The sequence below is a fragment of the Haliotis rubra genome, unplaced genomic scaffold, assembly GCF_003918875.1.
Source record: "Haliotis rubra isolate DU_JTF1 unplaced genomic scaffold, ASM391887v1 Scf2043, whole genome shotgun sequence".
NCBI classification, from domain to species: domain Eukaryota; kingdom Metazoa; phylum Mollusca; class Gastropoda; order Lepetellida; family Haliotidae; genus Haliotis; species Haliotis rubra.
In genome coordinates, this window is record NW_025766052.1 from 1 (window position 1) to 7,721 (window position 7,721).

At 41.0% G+C, this 7,721-nt stretch overlaps 1 long non-coding RNA gene across 1 annotated transcript; it reads left to right on the forward strand.

Moving 5' to 3' along the window:
• The first annotated feature begins 4,449 nt into the window (after positions 1-4,449).
• On the forward strand, positions 4,450-7,251 carry LOC124275946. The gene is made up of 2 exons (XR_006898386.1): positions 4,450-4,572; positions 5,498-7,251. It is a non-coding gene; the product is annotated as an uncharacterized LOC124275946 (long non-coding RNA).
• Positions 7,252-7,721: the final 470 nt, after the last annotated feature.

Here is a 7,721-nt window from a genome sequence, read left to right on the forward strand (position 1 = left end):
CCCGCGCTACGTATTGCTGCCAATATTTCCTGGAACAATAATTGTCAGGATATCGTATCTCAAGGCATCCATCGCTTATTGTTTCCAAAACGTGTTGCTGTATTCTGTGTAAGGGAGAACCGAACAATCAGTTTGGTTTAAGTAAATGTATAATCAGTTTAGTTTAAGTAACTGAACAATCAGCTTTGTGTAACTGAACAATCAGTTTTGTGTAACTGAACAATCCATTGTCTAACCGAACAATCAGTTTTGTTTCCAAGAAATTTACATATAAATATCCATTGTTGACATCAACAAATGCGATATAATCATTTTGAGAAATGCATTTTAACGTCAGCCCAACCTAGGTTCTGGGAATCCACTCCTTGTAGGTAGTTGCTCTTTGTGCAAGGTCCATTTCTTGTGACACGCCATGCGAGACATGTAGTTTTACCAATAACTGGCCACTTGACCATGTCTCCCCGAACATAGACACAGTTAGGGGAAATATATTTCACGTCGGATATATTGCATCTCCGATGATAGTTGCAATGTCACCTGACCTGAATTCGAACCTGACTGTTGTCAGTGGTGTTTACAACCAACACAACGACCCGTCCCTGTATACCCACGGTGATTTTGAAGCAGCATTTGAAACGTTTCTCAACGACCCTTACCATGGCAGTGGTTCTCCGCATAGTGGCGCTGTCACAATGGGGCTGTAAATTTGATCACCCAGGAAATAGAGTTATCTGCCCTGTTGTCTCCTCACCGGCGATGAATATGCCGTTGTTAAACGCGGCCTGGTGACATCTTCGGGAGCCGTAAGTTTTATACCTACATCCGCTCCACGACAAAAACCTCGTTTTATTACAACCCTCGCTCGCCGCCGATGTCGTGCGTTGTTCTCCTTATCTCATGGTCATGCGTGACGTCGGTGTGGTTGTCGCAATTGGCCTTGAAAAGGGACGTTGATCTGGGTGTTTTGTAATCGTATCTCCCAAAGAAATACGTGGGCTGCTCTGGTACTAAATCGGACACCATCCCACACCACGTGTAGCTGGAAGTCGTTGTAGTCGTGTTGTCCTTTGTTTTAATAAATGTCGCCCACGCCCACTCTTTATGACGTCATCAAGGTCCGTCAGTTTGTTTGGCATGTTGATATCTAGGGCAAAGGGTAGATGACTGATTACGAAATGAGCTCAAATTCTAAACATAAAGTGATTTTAGTCTTTCACCGCTTTTTAGCAATAATTCCCGCAATACCACGGCTGAGGACACCAGACATGGGCTTAAAACCTAATATTATGTTTCTGCTCTTCACAGACGTAGAGTCAACATCAATGTTACAAATTAATTTGAATTTTGTTCAAATATACCTTTTGTCCCTGTGTTACACCTGCTAATACTGTCTCGCCTATTCCACTTTGGTCCCCTAGACTTGCGTGTTGCCCCTTGTCGTTTATCTGACAGTCTCGTTATTTATATCTCACTCACTCACTCACTCACTCACTCTATGAAGTGATGACAGATTGCTGATGCTCAGTAGCTACCGAGGTCGTGGGTAACGGATTGGGTAATCTATCTTGGCACCCTGTTTCTCGTTGCATGCTATTGTAACCCGTTTATGTTCATAATATCAATCACAGGCTTGTCTGACCAAAAGAATGTAATGTGGCGTTATATAGCAAAGAACCTTAATATATGAAGCATCTGTATGTATATCCATATTCTTGTAGTAATGGTGTATTGTTTATGTCGCCAAATTGTATAAACGTAGTGTATATTATGTGTATCACAGTATGCATTATTATTGTTTCATGAACACAATAATAATAATAATACACACACACACATAAACATGTATATGCTGATATATATACATGGGTAATATGGGATGACCTAATTCCCGGATAATACATTGATTAAACTATAATATGAAACCTGGATGATATTTAAAGTATGATGTATGGTAAAACGTGTTCTAACATACTCAGAATGGCAATTGAAAATGAGTAATTCCTGAACACGATTTGAGCTTTATGTCATGCGACGTGCTTCATGGGTTTGATCATATGACAATAATCGGTTCGTAGCATGTGAGTGTGTGAGTACCAAGTCGTTAGGCATTAAAATGAAAAATTGGGATAAAACCCATCAGTGCGATATCTGGACAACGAGACAGCACCATATTAGGAACGTCAGCGTCAATCTGGCTACGTTCACGTGTGTACAGCGACAAAGGACCAGTGTTCAACCTATCCGTCAGGGTATATTTGTGTACAACGTCTTTACCTGGCATTACCTTTCGAGGTGAACTCCCCGAAGCATTAAATTTCCACAACAGGTCTGCCGTGGTACAGATAGTTTGTAGATTGCAATCAAAAGATAGGCCCTTGCATGCGCTGGGTGATACTGATTATCGACTTGCAGTGAGCGCCTGTTGTGACACTCTGTCATTGCAGAAAGTGGCATGTAATATTACGATGCAGCCCTGTTAATAATCGTAAATTCTGCATGCTTGTATTTTTATACATAAATTCTTGTATTAATTTACTATGCAAAAGTGACCGATTATGCAGTTTTACCTACATATCTACATTTTGTTGAGACCCGTGAATATCCGGGTTAGAATTGGTCTTCAGCTTCTTGTCCGAAAAGGCGACTAACGGGATCAGGGTGGCAGTGGTCAGGCTCGCTGACTTGGTACATCATGCTCGTGATAAGTTGATCTCACTTCTGGTTGTCTGGTCATTATTCTTTACAGACCGCCGCCATTATCCACCTGACGAAGGGGCAAGAACTAGTCCCAGAAACGTTGTGCAAAATTAATTAAGAAGTTGTTATCCATAAGATTTGTCTTGTATCGCCATGTAACTGAAATAATTTTGAGTGCGGCTTTAGACAAGCAACAACCAAAATACCCCAAACAAATACTTGAAAACCAGCTAAGCATGTGACATCGTGTGCATGCGCGTGTGTGCGCACGTGATAATGTGTGGGTCCCTGAAATGAAAGGTCAACCAATCTATTCTGTTAACGATGATATCCTTAGGCAGATATAACTTGAAGCTTATGCACAAAAAGCTAGGAATCCATATTTCAGCCAGTCATTACTATATCCATGGGAGAAACAAGGTTAATGACTCGTGGAATATTTACTTACATACATTTTAAATACAAACATTATTGACAGTGTATTGACGAAACAGATCTGGGGTTCATTTACGAGCTTTTAAAAAGACGGAATTCGATTCATTAAAAAATTTTAAGACCAATACCACGTGACATTCATCTGATATCACAACATGACGTCAGCCAACGTCATGCGACTGTGTCTACATAAATACATGGGGTGTATAAACTGCACAATAATGTACTCTTCTATCGGTTCAACTGATTTTCTCGCCATGGGCTGCCTGTTATGGTTATGCACTATTTCCATGAATTAGGCGGAATGCAGTGTCTTCACATATAGATACCCTTTCCATAGGGTTAACCGCTAATGAAACTAATAACCCTTTATCTCCACGGAAATACCCAAAATTTCAGATGTTATAATAGGGACACGTCACGCAGTGATACAACTGCCTGACTTATGGCACACCTCTGCTATATAATGAATGGTCTAGCTCACCCCCCTCAGTATTAAATGGTTGATATTACACCAGGGCGGAAGGTGGCATAATGCAACAGAACATGGCTTTCTACCGTCCTGATATTCCCTCAGGTGAGTAGGTGTGCGTGCGTACGCGTGTCGTGCGTACGCGTGTGTATGTATTATACGTATTTATATTTTACGCAATGTGATTTTGAACCTGTCAAACCCCGTCAAACCCCCATATGGCATCACATGTCAGTAGTGCTAAAACTGCCTTTGACTTTGGTGAAGCCCAGGTGAAAAATAATGGATCGAATAACAATAGCGTGACGTCACAGTAGTTTTGTATCACTTCGTATTTATTCGTTGATGCATGTCTTCGTAGTATTTCGTGATTGACGGTGCAATAAACTATCACCAAGGTTACAACTATCGATTGCACATATTTTCAGAGGGGATCTCACCTTAAACCAGTAAGACAGTGTATTGACAGTGTATTGACGAAACTGCTCTGGGGTTCATTTACGAGCTTTTAATAAGACGGAATTCGATTCATTAAAATATTGAAGACCAATACCACGTGACATTCATCTGATATCACGTCAGCCAACGTCATCGGCGCGACTGCGTTTGCATAAATACATGGTTAATGCACTGTACTTCCATCGGTTCAACGGAATGCCATGGTCTTCACATATGGATGCACTATTTCCATGAATTAGGCGAATGCAACTGAATATAGATACCCTTTCCATTTATCCGCTAATGAAACTAATAACCCTTTATCTGCAGGTGTTATAATACCCCAATTTCAGGGGATTATAGGAATAGGTACACGTCACGCAGTGATACAACTGCCTGACTTATGGCACACCTCGGCTATATAACGAATGGTCTAGCTCACCCCTCAGTATTAAATGGTTGATATTACACCAGGGCGGAAGGTGGCATAATGCAACAGAACATGGCTTACCGTCCTGATATTCCCTCAGGTGAGTAGGTGTGCGTGCGTACGCGTGTGTACGCGCTCGTGTGTATGTATTATACGTATTTATATTTTACGCAATGTGATTTTTGAACCTGTCAAACCCCGTCAAACCCCATATGGCATCACATGTCAGTAGTGCTAAAACTGCCTTTGACTTTGGTGAAGCCCAGGTGAAAAATAATGGATCGAATAACAATAGCGTGACGTCACAGTAGTTTTGTATCACTTCGTATATATTCGTTGATGCATGTCTTCGTAGTATTTCATGATTGACGGTGCACAAACTATCACCAAGGTTACAACTATCGATCACACATATTTTCAGGGGATCTCACCTTAAACCAGTAAGACTAATGAGGGTTGGGTGTTTAAAATGTGTGACCAAGATCAGTGTCGTCGTTTGTTTGTGTAAAACGCCGCTCTCCAGCAATATTCCAGCACTGTGACAGAGGCCTGTTAATAATCGAGACTGGACCAGGCAATTCAGTGATCTAATCAACTGACATGCATCAATCAAGTCATCGAGACTGACCACACTATAACATCAATCGCCTATTACGACAAGACAGTTCTAGTCATGTTTCGGCGTACCAAGGACACTCAGGCCTTCATCGTGAATATCTGCGCTTTTGGCCACAGACTTCACCATGCTCTTTATCTAGGCAATTAGCGACATAGTGCATCGACGCAAACATACATACAGCTGTACATGTCACTAGTGAAAAGTGATTGTACCTATGACAAATTGTATGTGTGCATTAAACGATTCATGATAGTCCAGGGGATACGAACGCTATTATCTGTTACATATTTTGAATTACATAGTTACGTAAATATACACGTAAGTTTACCAACAACCAAAGGTGGGTAGTTCCTCTTGAAACGAAACATTTTGACAACGTGAAATTCAGATATGATACTGTTTACAGTTTCAGGTGCGTCCATGAAAATTACAGACATTAGCACAGTGTTCAAGGAGTGGGCATGGACGACCTATCTCAAGACACCCAGACAAGGTTTACTTTCCAGAAAGTTGAAGCTTACAGAAGCTGATATCGAATTGAAATGGCATAGAGTGAAGATCACGTCCCTAACGCCAAAGTACACGAAAGTTGAGGCGACTCCCCACCAAAGTACACGTTCTCTACGACTCCAAATACAATAACAGTACCAAGGATGACCAAGAACAGACATTCAGGGCTGAGAAGGAGACAGTTTCCACAGCAACCACCAAACTAACCAAAGGTTTTTCCAGGGATATAAACGTCGGCATCGAACTTACCCTTCCTCCAGATCTGGACCAACCTTCCAAAGCAGAGGCCAGCTTTGGCCATCGACTGTATGTGGATAACGAGGAACAGAACACTGTTGAAAGTAAGGTCAAGTGGTCTGTGGACACCAAAATCACCTCTAGACGTAATGTCGTCACTGTAGCTGAACTGGCAATAGAGGAGAAAAGCTGCCAGTATGAGTTCTCAATGGACGTGAAAGTTAAAGGGACGGTCCTTGCAGTCATACGGGACGCCCGTGGTGAGAGGAGACACGTCATGACTGTTGAGGGGACGTGGCTACCGTTCTGAGGGACATTAAAGACAAAGACAGATTTGGTAAACTTTTCAGTGTAGATATCAACAAATCTCGAACCGTTACCTGGCCCGTGTCCGGCTCTCTCCACCTTAAATACGGAGTGTCACAGACTGTCAAGATATATCAACTATAACCTTCGAAAAACGAGGGTTAGAATTTTGGCAGGAACATTTGTTCCAACTGCAGATATTCGGTTTTGATTCCCCAGATGGGAGTTATTCATGAAGAATATTTGTCGTTTCTGGAACGAGTTGTTACTGGACTGCTGCCAATGGCAACCCTTTTTAAGTACCGATGTCAAGCTTCGAAAATAACTGTCAGTAACAGCAGACATATTGATAATCAATTTCATTTTGTACAAGTCCTTGGACCAACGTACAGACATGGTTGAAGTGTTGTGCCTTACTCCAGATACATTTTATGTCAGTTCAACCCAAGAGCATGACATCTAGGAGACTGTCCATGAATGAACTTACTGTGAAACCAACAAAATAGACATATGCTGTAATCAACGATTAAATGTTTTGTGATTGATTCCATTATACCCATCAGTGTAAAATAGTCAATCTTCTTAAACAGGACAGAGCTTCGCGTGTGAAACTTCATGTGTCAAACAATGGAAAACGTTCCGATTATAATGTTCTGTGTTTCCGTATAGATTCTCATCGTGCATTTGAGAAACACAAATAGAGACGGTGTACGGATTAACACCGATTTATTACAGAGATGAATATGTGAGTATGACTGTGTGGTTAACTTGTATTGTCAACAGTTTTGTAATGGTAACGATATCAGAACTGATTTACAATTAATGTCATTATAATACGATACTGATGAATACCATTCCAGTGTTAATTTGCCCATACCGTACATAAACCAGAAGACTGTACATCCCTAGCTGTCATTACATGTATCCATCTCGAACAAATTTTATTCAACTTCTATCAGAAGAAAAATTATGTATGCAAAATGTTTACATACATTGCCAATGTAACATCGATGTTTTATTCATACAATATAACATGTGATAAATGTTTAGCTTCGGTTAGTGGAATTAACCATGTTGCCTTTCTTGTCGAATAAACCTCTTCATCATGTACATCTTCTTCTGTTGTTTACGATGTCCTCAGAAGCTGTATAACCTAAATTCAGTAACGTTATCAACCCGTGAAAATCTGTGTTAGAATTTATGCTGTACTAGTCGTAAGAGGCGACCGACGGGTGATATGGCTCACTGGGTCACATCGTATCCTAATTGTGTAGATCGATGCTCATGCTCTGTGAAATTGAATTATACTAAAGTTTACTCACTGAACTGTGAAGAGATCATTAGCTGTTATTACCACATGCATTCGCCTGGAAACCAAATACAAGACCGATTCTGAGCAGAATACGTGTTCGTGAAAAGCGTCAGCCCTCTTAACATTCTATAAAAGCAATAATGTTTGTGTGTGCTTTAACGCCGCACTCAGCAACATTTCATCTGTGTGGCGACCGTCTGTAAATAACTGGACCAGACAATCCAGTGATTATCATCATGAGCATCATCTAGCCTGACCACACTGT